Raw genomic sequence first — 15,900 nt, 5'->3', positions numbered from 1 at the left:
CTCTTCCTATGATATAGTAATAGTTGTAGATTGGTAGTATTATCTCTGTATTGCCAACTCATCTGCCTTTGAAGATCAAAGCGGCATGTCCGTCTCTTTAGAGTACCGCCACAGATAACCTTAATTTGAACTTCAATAAAGTCAACCATGTGCGTTGTGCATCTACTGGCCTCAGCCCACCATCAACCACCACCATCATCTCCTATTATACAACCTGTGGGTACACATTGTCACTGAGCTGCATGCCATTATCTGAGCTGCATTTTTGACCTGGTATAACCTTTGTAATGCAACATTGTATAAATGTGTTTTATTGAGAAAGCACTAGATTAAGGCCTGGTAAGGTTTCTATCATTTGATGGATTAAATGCAGAGACATGCAGAAATTTGGCTAATAATGAGCTCTCGGTTTGAACTCTGCCATCTCTTTCATTGAATTCTTGGGAGGGGCAGGCTGCGATTGGGTAACAATAATAACCTTAGACGAAAAAAAACCTGCTTGCTGCTTCTACAGGTGTGGTACTGGACTTTGCTGTTTAAGTGTAAGTATGTGAAAAAGTGTGATTGTAAATATGGGAATAAGTGATTGCAAATATACAAAGATAATGTGTATATTGAGTTTAAATTGGGTATAAACTTATAACTGTGGTCATTTGAAAATCTAAAGCAATAAGATTGTTTGTTCTTGACTTTAATGTTTCCTCCTTTCCCCCCTCATGTTTCTTCCTCTTCACTGTCTTTGCCTCTCACCTTTGAATCTCTTTTGAACTAAAACTTAAACTCTGGCAATCATATAAATCTCTCAGGACAGAAGCATAATGGCGAGAAGCATTTTGATTTCAGAAGGCCACTGTAAGTAAACACCAAAATGGCTCTTAGAGCTCTTTACATACTTGAACAGAGACCAAACTTGCTTTCAACAAATCTGATTTGGTGTTGGTGTGACTTAAAACGTGTAGTTATTCAGGGTTCCGCCTATAGGGATTATGGGATGAGACAGAGTGGGTGTGTGTATATATATATATATATATATATATATATATATATATATATATATATATATATATATATATATATATATATATATATATATATATATATATACACATACATACATACATACATACATACATACAGTGGTGTGAAAAAAAAGTGTTGACCCCCTTCTTGATTTCCTATTATTTTGCATGTTTGTCACACTTTAATGTTTCAGATCATTAAACTTATTAAAATATTAGTAAAGATAACACAAATGAACACAACATGCAGTTTTTCATTAAAGGTTTTTATTATTGAGCGAAAACAAAATCCAAAACTACATGGCCCTTTATAAAATAAAAAAAAAAAAAAAAAAGAAAAACAAAATAAAGTCTTTGGAGTGACCTAGTCAAAGTCTGAATGCTATTGAGATGCTGTGGCATGACCTTTAAAAAGGCAGTACATGCTCAAAAACCCTCCAATGTGGCTGAATTACAACAATTCTGCATAGTTGAATGGACCAAAATTCCTCCAGCGCTCTAACAGACTCATTGCAAGTTATCGCAAACGCTTGATTGCAGTTGTTCCTGCTAAGGGTGGCTCAACCTGTTATTAGGTTTAGGGGCAAACACTTTTTCACACAGGGCCAATAATAAAAACTTTAATTTAAAAACTGCATGTTGTGTTCACTTGCATTATCTTTAACTAATATTTAAATTACTTTGATGATCTGAAACATTAAAGTGTGACAAACATCACACCATTGTTTGTGTATATATATATATATATGTGTGTGTATATGTGTGTGTATGTGTGTATATATATATATATATATATATATATATATATATATATATATATATATATATATATATATATATATATATATATTTATTTGAATAAAGAAAGGAAAGGAAAGTTCTCATCAGGTATTGCTGCATGCCTTGAGTTCTGCAAGCAAATCATGCTATAAGTGTTAAAGTAGGCGTAGGCATGCCAACAGTGCCAAGTATCAGTAGGGGTATGGCAACAAAAATTTCCCAGTGGACCAATCACAGCTTGGAATGTTTTGCTCATATGGAATAGAGCTGATCTGGGCATGAAATCTCTCAATTGAAATCTTATCACTTAATTACTCTGCAATCTGAAAGCAAATACATACTAGAGAAGTAGGTAAAGCTTGTTCCCATTCGGGGTTTGTTTTCTCTTCTTCTCGCCACTGTGTCTTTGCAGACTTTATGTGATGTAGGGAAGAAATGACAAACAATTCTCAAACACACCTTTATATAGAAGACTAAAACTTGTTTAAACATTTAAAGCCATTTACTACTATGCACTTTTTTTTTTTTATTTATAGATAAATAATCTCATTTGAAAAATCTGGGCTTGACTGCTGGGCAAGTTGGTACATCTACAGCAGGATGGCACAGTTTACTGAAGCCCAGAAGGTGTGTGTGTGTGTGTGTGTGTGTGTGTGTGTGTGTGTGTGTGTGTGTGTGTGTGTGTGTGTGTGTGTGTGTGTGTGTGTGTGTGTGTGTGTGCAAGTGCTTTAAGGTGTGACTGCAGGTTTGGTAGATCCCTTTGCATTTCTGGGTAATCTTTAAACAGTCGGATTCTTAAATCTGCAATAGTTATTACTATGCTTGCTTAAGTTACTTACATATTATTTAGTAGAATATCAAAGGAGATTTTAAAGATTTTATTAGAATGCAATAATTAGAGCTGAGTTTCCACAGTTGTACTTGTATTGTAATTTCCTGCCTGTAATCTTAGACCCTTAGTGTACCATTCATCCACATTTCAATCTTTATATTTTTAAAGTTCAATTAAATTTTTTGTTTTTGCATCATAAAATGCTTTTGGCTTTTTTCTGCATGGAAAGCCATATACCTTTTACTTACACCTGATTTAGTATTAGGATTATAGAACCACATACTGAAGTGTTCTTTTTAAGTGTTGTGCAATTAAACCAGACAAAATTATCAGCATCATAGTAAACTGTTAGCAAACATGAGATTCACTATTAACGAAATTATTACTAGTACTATTAGTGTTTGTAATCATTAGATGAGATCTCATCCCTTTCAATAGTCTTTTTAATAAATATGTAATAAATACTGCTAGTGCATTAAGTGCAACTTATCCTCTCATGCTCTAACTAGGGTTACTGTATTTCAGTTCACTCCTGCATGCTCTTGTAATGCGAAGAATAAAATAAATGAAAATTATCCATGAATTTGTATCTAAATCTTATAATACCACTTATTGAAGCAGCTTCATCGCAAAGAGTGAATGGGGAATTTTGCCTATTTTCACACAAGCCTTACTTTTTATTTTTTAATTAGACAGTTCCATGACTTATAACCTAAAAAAGTGCTTGACAGTAGCGGTATGTGAACGTACCAGATTTCAGCAACCATTTGATTGAGTGTCGTACATTTCTCCATGTTTCATAATTTTTTTTACCTGGGCTGCTGAGCAGGAATGCTTAAATGAAAGAAACTGTATTTTTTCTGTCTTTTAAGTCTCAGTTGTTGAAAAGAGCATGTATATTAGGCAAATGTATACTCATTAAACAGGAGCGGACTCAGGCAAGAAAAGCAAGTAGCAAAGAACTTTGCTGTTTTGTTATTATTATTAATCCCTTGCAATCTAATAAAAGTTATATAAATATATTCAGCTTATGTTTTTTGTGCATGTTGTGGTTGTGTTTTTTTTTTTTAATGCATTTCACTGTCTATGAAAAGAAACCTAGTGATTGTTAACTAGTAAGAGATGGTTTCATTGATTTTCTTATCTTATATTGCATTGTTGCAAGGTCCCCTGGTGGTCTAGTGGTTAAGATGCAGCGCTCCCACCGCTGCGACCCGGGTTCGATTCCCGGTCAGGGAACCATCCCCAGCCACTCTTAGTGCCGGTCCCAAGCCCGGATAAATTGGGGAGGGTTGCGTTAGGAAGGGCATCCAGCGTAAAACATGTGCCAAATCAAACGTGCGGAGGATCCGCTGTGGCGACCCCTAACGGGAGAAGCCGAAAAGAGATATTGCATTGTTGCAATGCTCTGGCAATAATCTCCTGCTAATACAGCTAGAGCATGGTAAGAAAAGAAAAATGGAGACTAATCATTTATCAACTCAATTAAAATATGTACAAGTGTATATGTAATAGGCATATACAAGACTCTGACAGAGACAGCTGACCAGTGCCAGGTTGCCTTTGCCAGACTATTTTTAATTGCTATTGGCATTAGAGATGTCAAATATTAAAAAATCTGATTTATTCTTTTGAGACAGTGACACTTTCAAAAAGCTGTGAATTAGTGAATAGTTTTATTCTCTGAAGTGGCAGGTTTTTCCAACGATTGGGTAAATAAAAAGCCAGTTTCCTGGATTTGTAGATGAATATTCCAGCACAAACTCAACAAGGGTTTTTTCAGAAGGCCAAATCTGAAACTGCTACTACATTGTCCACTTTAAATAAGGCCAGACAATGTCATGCACAGCCCATGATAAATGGTGAAACAATTTTTGTGTTCCCCTCTTCGTGTGTGCGTGTGCGTGTGCGTGTGTGTGTGTGTGTGTGTGTGCGTGCGTGCGTGTGTGTGTGCACATACACAACATATAAATGCACACATTGCTTTGCTCGGGTTAATGGAGTTCTGTCAGAACAGCAGCTCTTTTATGGGAGTCTTTTAGCAGCCGTGGTGGCTGTTTTAGCATGGTAATTATTCCCTTATATATATATATCACCCGTAGCAGCAACAACTGCAATCGAACGTTTGCGATACCTTGCAAGCCTGTTACAGTGCTATGGAGTAATTTTGGTCCACGCATCTAGGCAGAATTATCTTTTACTAATATTTAAATTTGTTTGATGATCTGAAACATTAAAGAAACAAACATGCAAAAAAAAAAAAATTTAATAAATAAATAAAAAAAACTTTTTTACACCTCTATCTATCTATCTATCTATCTATCTATCTATCTATCTATCTATCTATCTATCTATCTATCTATCTATCTATCTATCTATCTATCTACACACACACACACACACACACACACACACACACACACACACACACACACACACACACACACACACACACACACTCATATACAGTGTGGAAAATTCTCCCACTTTTCAAGTTCTCCCACTTAGAAATGATGGAGGGGTCTGAAATTGTCATCGTAGGTGCATGTCCACTGTGAGAGACATAATCTAAAAAAAAAAATCCAGAAATCACAATATATGATTTTTAAACTATTTATTTGTATGATACAGCTGCAAATAAGTATTTGAACACCTGTCTATCAGCTAGAATTCTGACCCTCAAAGACCTGTTAGTCTGCCTTTAAAATGTCCACCTCCACTACATTTATTATCCTAAATTAAATGCACCTGTTTGAGGTTGTTAGCTGCATAAAGACACCTGTCCACCCCATACAATCAGTAAGAATCCAACTACTAACATGGCCAAGACCAAAGAGCTGTCCAAATACACTAGAGACAAAATTGTACACCTCCACAAGGCTGGAAAGGGCTACGGGAACATTGCCAAGCAGCTTGGTGAAAAAAGGTCCACTGTTGGAGCAATCATTAGAAAATGGAAGACGCTAAACATGACTGTCAATCTCCCTCGGACTGGGGCTCCATGCAAGATCTCACCTCGTGGGGTCTCAATGATCCTAAGGAAGGTGAGAAATCAGCCCAGAACTACACGGGAGGAGCTGGTCAATGACCTGAAAAGAGCTGGGACCACCGTTTCCAAGGTTACTGTTGGTAATACACTAAGACGTCATGGTTTGAAATCATGCATGGCACGGAAGGTTCCCCTGCTTAAACCAGCACATGTCCAGGCACGTCTAAAGTTTGCCAATGACCATTTGGCTGATCCAGAGGAGTCATGGGAGAAAGTCATGTGGTCAGATGAGACCAAAATAGAACTTTTGGGTCATAATTCCACTAAACGTGTTTGGAGGAGGAAGAATGATGAGTACCATCCCAAGAACACCATCCCTACTGTGAAGCATGCTTTGGGGGTGTTTATCTGCACATGGGACAGGGCAACTGCACTGTATTAAGGAGAGGATGACCGGGGCCATGTATTGCAAGATTTTGGGGAACAACCTCTTTCCCTCAGTTAATGCATTGAAGATGGGTCGAGGCTGGGTCTTCCAACATGACAATGACCCGAAGCACACAGCCAGGATAACCAAGAAGTGGCTCTGTAAGAAGCATATCAAGGTTCTGGCATGGCCTAGCCAGTCTCCAGACCTAAACCCAATAGAGAATCTTTGGAGGGAGCTCAAACTCTGTGTTTCTCAGCGACAGGCCAGAAACCTGACTGATCTAGAGAAGATCTGTGTGGAGGAGTGGGCCAAAATCCCTCCTGCAGTGTGTGCAAACCTGGTGAAAAACTAAAGGAAATGTTTGACCTCTGTAATTGCAAACAAAGGCTACTGTACCAAATATTAACATTGACTTTCTCAGGTGTTCAAATACTTATTTGCAGCTGTATCATACAAATAAATAGATAAAAATCATATATTGTGATTTCTGGTTTTTTTTTTTTTTAGATTATGTCTCTCACAGTGGACATGCACCTACGATGACAATTTCAGACCCCTCCATGATTTCTAAGTGGGAGAACTTGCAAAATAGCAGGGTGTACAAATAATTATTTTCCTCACTGTATATATATATATATATATATATATATATATATATATATATATATATATATATATATATATATATATATATATATATATGATGTCACTCTTCCAATGCTTAAGTCTAACCAAAGCTCCTTCAAGAGTCTTCAATAACGTTTCAATAACATTACCGCTGTTTCTCACTAAGTTTGGCAGCAGAAGCTGAAACACAGAATGTGTTTTTTCTTCATGAAAATCGCTATTGCAACAGCACACAGCATGAGAAACTGTCCCTAACTAATAGAGTTATATAACTTGAACACCAACCCCTGAATTGGCACCTGATCCTGGCACTTAAAGAAAATCTCAGGAGTCTAGAAGCTGGTTCGGTGCAAACCATCTGTTAGAGCATCTGAGTTAATGGCAATAACATTTGTTTGGCTGTCCAGCTATGGATTGCATAGCTGTACAGTCTAGAAGCATTGAGCAAAAGCCCACTAGCATACGAATTGTAGAACTTTAGACTCTGGCCCCTCGGGCACCTTTTAGGTTCTTGTCCTTCAAATAAGAGGCTGTTTGAATATTATTATTATGTTTTGAAGGTCAACAAAAGAGAGGTCGCACGTAGGGTTCCCAGTACACTTTAGGTCTAGAACGATGGCGCCATGGCTGGACATAACTGGCAGCAAACTGGCATTGGGAGCTTGCACCATGACCTTGGCTAATGTGAACATTCAGAAAAAGAGAGTGGCTAAAACAACAATAATTTTGGGCAACTTATCGACTTTTTACGATGCTTGTAAGTGATCACCATTCCCTCCACCTCTGGGGTCTCTCCATCCTCCAAGGCATCGCCAAGTTGGAAAAGGTGGCAAGCCAATAAAGTGCATGTGGTTCTGATTGAAAAAGAGAGGGAGATAGAGGGAGAGGGAGGCAGGTTGATTTGTAAAGTCTCACTCCAGTAGTAAAGGCTAGTTTTTTGTTCTGCTCTCTATGTATAGAAGCTAAAGGGTCATTTTCCCTGCTTCATGTGCATGCAGTTTCAGTTTTCTATTACAGTCTTAATAGTGTATATGGAATTTAAAATTTTTTTATTGGAAATGTTCTACTACATATGTTTGTTGAAGACTATACTGTCCAAACTGAGCACATTTTACTATGTTCCCATAGAAAACTTTACTGTCCAGTTCCAATGTATGCTCTGGGCTAACTTTCCTGCCTTGACAGTTTGCATTTTGTATATGATTCATACTAGAGGTGTGTGTGTGTGTGTGTGTGTGTGTGTGTGTGTGTGTGTGTGTGTGTGTGTGTGTGTGTGTGTGTGTGTGTGTGTGTGTGTGTGTGCATGCATGTATGTGTGTGTGCAACTAAGTATTTCTACCTACCCCCACCCACTTTCAAAGTGGACTGGACAATTCTGGACAATCCCACCTACTTCTGTAGAATGATTGATCCACCTCACTTAAATTTTAGGTGGAATATATGGAAAAATATGTGGAATATATATGGACATAGAATCCTATAATGCCTAATCATTAACCACAGTTACACCCACTACAGTTAATTTCATAATCTGATGACGCAAAGGTGAGCGTAGCAGGGTGAGCTGGGTTTTTGCTTGTTTGTTTGTCAGATTGTTTGGTTGTCATTTATTTTTATTTTTTTTGCTATTATTACTGAAATATCTATGTTGAGTTTTGGGGATGAAGTGTGCAATGATATGTGCAAATGTAGTTATTATGAAACATGAAAGGGCTTAAATGTTATTGGGCCAGTTGATACTATCCATCGTTCTCTAAAGACATAATGATATATTAAATAGCTAAAAGTGAAAGTTGCTCATATTTCAGGCAGGGTCCCTTGATACAGCTCTTGTACAGAATCATAAAATTTGACATTTGGCCCAAGCATAAAAGCTCAGCAGATATAAAATAAAATCGTTTTGCAATGTCTGGTTCTCTTTATCATTAAGCCATAAACCGTTGCATTGACCTAGTTTGCCAAGATACAATCAAAGCAATGCAGCAAAGGATGAATCAAGATGGTCTGGATGACTTGCCATCATAAAATTGCAGTAGAGCTTCTGTACTTTTTCGGTACTTCTACTTCTCAAACCACACCCCCCCCCCCCACACACACACAAACACAAGTCTAAGCATACCTCCTACAACAGAGCTTGTTTAAAAAAAGTTTATGACAGCATTTCATAATTTGTGGATGATTATCGTGCTCGTGTTTGGTGTGTGCACATGTTTACTTTTTGCTATCTAGTTTTTATATGTGATGAAGGATTAAAATCATTTGTCATGTTTACCAGGCTGATTTTTACTGTAACGATCTGATCAAGCAATGCATTCTACAGTCATTTGTTGTGCTTATACAACCTTGTGTTTACCAGGAACATGCAGACATTTTTATGTGCTATTATTTATTATACTGCATTTGCACTTCATTAGGTATATGTTCCATGTTAAAATATTTTTGACAGCTTTCCTGAGGAAAAATGTTGCCTCCTGTTTTTGATTCATGAGTAGTATTGTTTTTCCTATGTGTCTGTGCCTCTGTGGTGGGACAAGACACTGGCCCCAGACTGAGACATGTTCATAAATAAACATGCCACTGGCTTTGCCCCACACGGATGGCTACTGTGTGTTTATGTTCCAGTCCAGCAGAGGCCCCTGTGTCCATCTGTGCTTTCTCTCACACTAGATTTCTCCTTCTCTTTCCACCTCTTTCTTTCTTGTTCTTTGCTTCAGGTGTGTCCGACATGTGTTTGTGGATACCTCTATACGCTAACTGTGTGAAGGTCTGGATGAAGCACAGCATCTGAATCAGGCTCTTGGTTTACTTTGACACCCTCTTTTTCCCTCTTCCGCTTTTCTTTCGGTTCCTCTCTCTTACTCTCTTTTTTTTTTTTCTCATGCTTACTGCATGCCTGTGTGTGGTCATGGACTGCTTCCACTGTCTGAATCTGGTTCTCCCAGAAGCTAATTGTGTGGTTATAATCTGTGTGTCTGAGACTGCTCTTCATCAGTGCAAAAGAAAAGGCAAATTTCTAATCAACAAACAATAAAAAAAAGTGTTCTCTGCTGTCTCCATCACACTGCCTGTTGCTTACTGGACCCCATGCATTCCAAGCAGGCAAGATCTCCTTTTCTTAAAGTAGTCTTTTATTTTACATCTTTATATTTAAGGAGACTGTTCATTGATATTAATCAACATTTATTATAAGCCTCAATTCACACTTCTTGTCACATGTTAGAAGACGTGAAAAAAAGGGAAGAAACAAACTGCCAGAATATAGTTTGATTTGCGAAGCACCTTGGAATTGTAAAATAAAAAAAGCTTCACACAGGTCTTTACTGGCTTTGTTGTAAATATAATAAGACCCATAAATACCCTGTGGAGATCTTTTACAGGCTGTCCTAAGTTATGGGTGGTCTTCGTATTAATGCTTTGAGAGGTATGCAAAACGTCATTTGTGTTTAGATGTCAATGATCCTAAAACGATCCTTGTGAAATGTAGCTTTACAATACTGTTTCCAGTGTATAGCATTTGAAACTATTTGTCACGTCAAGTCAAGTTCAACACGTGTTTTTTTTTTTTTTTTTTTTTTTTATGTATAAAAAGCAAGTGCATTCTGTTTCATCACTTCCACCTTGGTTGAAATTAAATATTCTATTTTTCTCAATCAAAACCTCTGAATAGCGAATGTTAGCATGGGCCCTTTCCCTCATCCACTACCTAGAGTATCCCATATTTTTGTTTCAAATGCTAAACTTTCTTGACATTCTTAATAAGGTATTTTTTTAAACAAAAGTTGGCCTCACTGCTTATAAAGGCAGCGGGAGTCTCTCTTTGTGGCAGGAGAGCCAGCTGATTCAGCGCTTTCCTTGTTTACACTGAGGCTAGCATTAGCGAAACCCAATGCAGCTAGCATAAACTAGTTCCGCTGCAGCCTCTACTCTCTCTCCATTTGTTACCACAGAACTTTACTAAGCACAGAAGTTTTACTAAACTTATGTGCACAAAGTGTGTTCAGAGACTGCATTGATTTATTGATGTTTGTAAAGGCAATGCTAATTTGTGACTGCTATGTTTTAAGAAGATGGAGTTATTAGCTTTAGTTTGGAGCACTGTGGTAAAACAAAAAGCGAAGCTTGAAATCTGAGGCAATGTGGGAAGATGTCTAATGCTTTGCTAGCCAAGTGTGCTTTCCACACATGTCAAATGTGTTAAATGTCAGGTTTCGATTAAGTATGTGTATAGCTGTATGGCAAAGCAAGATAGACCTAAGTCTAATCAATTCCAGTTGTGCTAAAGATTAGGGCTGCAACTAATTATTATGATAATTGATTAATCGGGTAATTATTTACTTTGATACTTGGGGGATTAAAAGATGTGTTGCTGATTTTAACTATGTATAACCCTAATTCAGGGTATTTATGTATAAAAGTGTGATTAAAAAAGGCAAAAGACACATATTGTTTTTTTAATATATATATATATATATATATATATATATATATATATATATATATATATATATATATATATATATATATATATATATATATATTTATATATATATATATATATATATATATATATATATATATTCATTCATTCATTCATTTTCTCCCACTTATCCGTAATTCGGGTCGCGGGTGCAGCAGTCTAAGCAGGCCCCCGCCTTCGACTGCCGCACAATTCTCACAGCACCATCCCTTACGGTTCCTCCTGCAGGTGGTGAGCCCACGGGAAGTATATATATATATATATATATATATAAAATTCCCCATGCACTCCTCAGCAGGCAGCCACTATAAGCTTATATATATATATATATATATAAGCTTATAGTGGCTGCTTGCTGAGGAGTGCTTGGGGAATTTTTCCTTGAGTAAATTCCCCTATGCTGGGTTGTTTCTTTCTGTAAAGAAAAAAAAAAAAAAAAATTTAAACATTTAAGTATGAAAAGTGAAGCAATTTATGTAAAACAACGTTGGTATTGTATTTTGCAGATGGCAAGTTGACAACCATGCTAAAAAAACTATATAAATTAAAATAACATTTTGTTCAGCTGTGAAAATATAAGCATCTAGAAAATATAATTAATTTAATTTTGTATAATAATTTCATTATATATGCATAAATTAAAACATAGAAAACATAGTAAAGCCACAGTAAATCACTATGTCACAAGCAAGCTGATTGCGCAACCTGATGCTTGCGAGTCTCGACAGAACAGATCCAGTGCGACTGTCTCGAAGTTAGCAAACAGTCTACACAATATTACTTCATTAAACTTGACTATTTTCATGTGATGAGGATTATACAGTTTTGCTTACCGTGCTGATGTTTCACCTTCATCCATGACACCAGTGTGTTTTCTTTTTACATGCTTGTGCATCACTGTGGTACTTCCATCCCACACAAGCTCCGCTTTGCAGAACTTGCAAGCTCTTTGTTGCGTTTAATATAAAAAGCTCCCATGCCTTGGATGACTTGGGATGGACACTTTTTCCTCTTGCCGGTTAACCTGTACTCTGCGTCATTTTGCAAGCAGCTGTGTTATATTGCTGCAATGCTACACCGTAATTTGAGCAGCCCAACTAATCGATAACAGCATTCGATGACAACAAATTTCATTATCGATTATTATCAAATTTATCGATTAGTTGTTGCAGCCCTAATAAAAAGACTGGCTTTTGGATTGTCTGTTATCTTCCTGTTCTGTTAGCTCTTTAAAACACAGCACATACAGTTCATATTCTGCACAGATGACAGTGGACAAAAATGCTGAAACTACCTAATAAAAAAATTAATGAATTAATTAGAGATGTTTGGCTCAGTTCAACAGTACAGCGATAATTTTAATGGATAAATTTGGCAATGATTCAGTTATTAGCTTCTGTCTTGAGCTTTGTGTTAGCAAGGGCTTTAAATTTGATTTGATGCTGGCAACATTTCTGACCCTTTCATGGAAATAATAAGCAGCTTCTGTCTTTTAATACATGATGAAAAGGAACTCAAGTGATTCTGTTGAATGTTTCTAAAGACTGTTTTGCCCCTGGGTTCCAAACAGGTGCTAGTTTGGCGTAGAGTCGGCTGGTCCCTGCTGTGATGCATCACTGGAGTGTGTGTATGCATGTTTTTGTGCAGGATAACAGAGCTGGTGAATGGCATATTAAACTGTGTGTGCTCCCCCTGCAGAGCCCTTTGTATTACGTAAAGACTTCCGAACAGCTCTGGCATTGTTGTGAGAAGGAAAGGGCCCTTTCTTCTGATGCTGGCGGTTTTGAATATGATACGTGCATACGGAAAGTGTGGTCAAATAAACAGTGTGTTGAATTACCCTGTCTGTACCAAATTGTCAGAAAGGGTGGGGCTCAACTTACATCTGTTCCCCTTCTTACATACTGGAATTTCCCTTGAAATTGAGCTTCTTCTACTGTTTTATTCTAATTAGGAATTGTGCTTTATGCCATTATGATAACACAAGGTGTGTAACCTCTAGTAGGACTAAGAATTTAATGAGAGAGACGACAATAATGTAATAAATGTAATCATATGTTTTAGATAACATACTTGAAAGGTTAAAAGATAAAAAAAAGGGAAATCTAAGATTATACATTGTGTAATTGTACATAATTGATTTAGATTTTCTTTTGTTTCCTTTTTTTTTTTTCTTTTTTTTTTATAGTAGATTACAAAGATGCACTTACTCATAGTCTATTGGTGTGCTCTAAGAAAAAATACATTGAGCTTCAGATTACATGGCCATGATTCAGAATTTCTCAGCTTTAATGGAGACTAAAGTCTGTAACATGAGGAGCAGCATATCACACCACACCTACAGATCCAGCACACCACACATGAAGATTCAGAACACCTTTTGTTTTGCCAATAACCTTTTGCTTACTTATCTTGCTGTTGAGTCAGAGTATATCCAGGTTATTTTAATTTCAAATTAGCCTTTCTGTTTTTAAATTCTCTGTTTTGTGCAAATGTTGATGAGCAGGTACATTTGCATTGAACAGGACATAATTGTATCCTTTGCTTTGGGGTATGTGTGGTGTGTGCATGAAGGCATTATAAATGAACTTGAAGCAGTAAAGAAGGAAGTCCAGGTTCTTCTCTGCAGGATTCTTCCTGCACTTGTGCTCTTGGGAAAGACTCTCTAAGAGTGCCAGCTAAGGAAGGGTTTGTCTTGGAACATGCTCAAAGGTTCTGTCCCTTTCCTCATCTTGCATCTGAAGGAGTATTTATGTACAGATGACGAGAAGATAATTCGTCTGTTGTGTCCAAGTCCATTTTGCAGACCCTCAGACAGTTCATGTTCTGTTGCACTGACCTGTCAATAAGTGGACTCAATCTGGTCATAAAGAAATGTGTTTGATCAAAGTATAGATGTGTGAGACTAGGCATAACATTTTGTGCAAATATAGTTATACCTTTCTGGAGAACAGTAGTGGTCACTCATATTTCCTGTATTTGCTGTACATGTATCAGATATATTAGATGTTACTATGATTCAAGCATAATTTGTGGATCGGGTTTTTTTCATCCAGGAGAAGCATTGCTTGCTAAATATGACATGGACATCATTGTTTTAAACCCCATTAAGCCTATACCAGGTATCTGAGGCAACCTGAGGTTTTTGGTTCTTTAATGTCAGTATATCTTTAAGAATAATCATCATGCCCATGCTGCTCTGAAGTTTGGGAATTCGGGTGATCCTAAAATTCTCTCTGTATACAAAACAAAAACTCCAGGACTTGGAGCCTCATGTTGTTGCACAAAGGTAATGGAGAGGCAAAATGGGGAGGACCAGGTACTAGGGAATGTAATTGGTGTATTACATTAAAGGAATTCAAGATTAGGTTTATCTTAGTCCACACCCCCTGCCCCACTTGAAGGCTTCCAGCAAGCCTGCTCTGTCTTGTTTAAAGACACAAAGCAATGAAAAGTCGACCGAGTTAATGGTTGTTTGCTTCCAGGCTTCAGCACAACCCACTTAAGAATTAAATTCACTTAGGGATTAGATTTGCTCTGCTGCTATTGAGGTATTCGTAAATCAGACCATGTAGTGCTGTAAATCAGCTTTATCGTTGTGGGATTTTTTTTGGTCTTTGTTAACTGTGATTTCTCATATGCCATCCTCACCTCAATAGATATTTAATACCCTCACCTCTACATGCTGAGCTTTTGCCTGCTGCACTTCTTTTCTTTTTTTCTTCAAATAATGCTGTGTAGAGTTAAGGCCCTCAAAGGAATTCAATAAAACATGTGCATGTCTGATTCAGCAGGTTTGCAAAAAAAGTTATTATTTTATCATTACCCAGTACAAGCTCATTCCTGCATACAATAATCGCAACTTAATTGCACATTTTTATCTGTTCTAAATGTACCTAAAAATGATTACCTTTTAAGTTTTTAATACTCTAATCAACATGGGCATGGACAGATATGAATGCTTTATGCAAATGTATGTTTATTAGTGAAACCAAACTTAACACAGAGCATGAAGACAAAATATTCTTGTAAATGGTTCATAGTAATTAAGTTTTTTAAGTAATAATTTAAATTTTAAATTACAAAAATCATCAGTACAACAAACGGAACTTTTGCTATGTTTCCAAACAGACTGTTTTAATTACTAGATGTGTGAATCACGGCGGATTTTGGTGCTAGATTTAAGACTCACATCAGTAAAACAAATGTTTAGTGATTTACAAAAAAAATTTCGGTGGAGTTTATTTATTCATTTTATATCTGGTTATATCTGATCGGATTTAATTTCTTTTATATTTTTATATTTATGTTTTTAAATGTAATTAATTTTTATTTGTATAGTGCTTTTAACAATGAATATTGTCTCAAAGCAGCTTTACGCAGATGATGCAGTGATAAAGAATGAATATGTTCTTTATAAGTGTAAGTTTTATGGGTGGCACCTAATGTCCATAGAAAAACCGAAATGCATGCTGCATTAATCACACATTAATAAAAAATTAGTGGCATTAAAATGTATTAATTTATTATTTCATATTAATGTGTTAATTTTGACAGCCCTAATAAAAACTAAAACAATCAGTAAATAAGCATAAAACCATAGAGTCAGATGCTAGTCAGATTGTTGTTGTGTGTGTTCATGTCATCAGTACACAATATTGCAATGCCCTGTTTCAAGAGTCAAGAAGCTTTTATTTTCATTTCAACCATATATAGCTGACGCAGTACACAGTGAAATTAAACAAT

At 36.6% G+C, this 15,900-nt stretch overlaps 1 long non-coding RNA gene across 2 annotated transcripts in view; it reads left to right on the top strand.

The window, feature by feature from the left end:
* Positions 1-15,900, top strand: part of LOC310739770 — a 71,430-nt gene that overhangs the window by 11,167 nt on the left and 44,363 nt on the right. The window contains exon 1 of one of the 2 annotated variants that reach the window (XR_014537469.1): positions 20-542. The exons of the other annotated variant lie outside the window; for it this stretch is intronic. This is a non-coding gene — a long non-coding RNA (uncharacterized lncRNA). Of the gene's footprint in view, positions 1-19; positions 543-15,900 lie in introns of those variants that run through there. 2 annotated transcript variants of the gene reach the window in all.

This window comes from Silurus aristotelis (assembly GCF_946808225.1).
Source record: "Silurus aristotelis genome assembly, chromosome: 17".
NCBI classification, from domain to species: domain Eukaryota; kingdom Metazoa; phylum Chordata; class Actinopteri; order Siluriformes; family Siluridae; genus Silurus; species Silurus aristotelis.
This window is presented reverse-complemented; position numbering and strand designations above follow the sequence as displayed.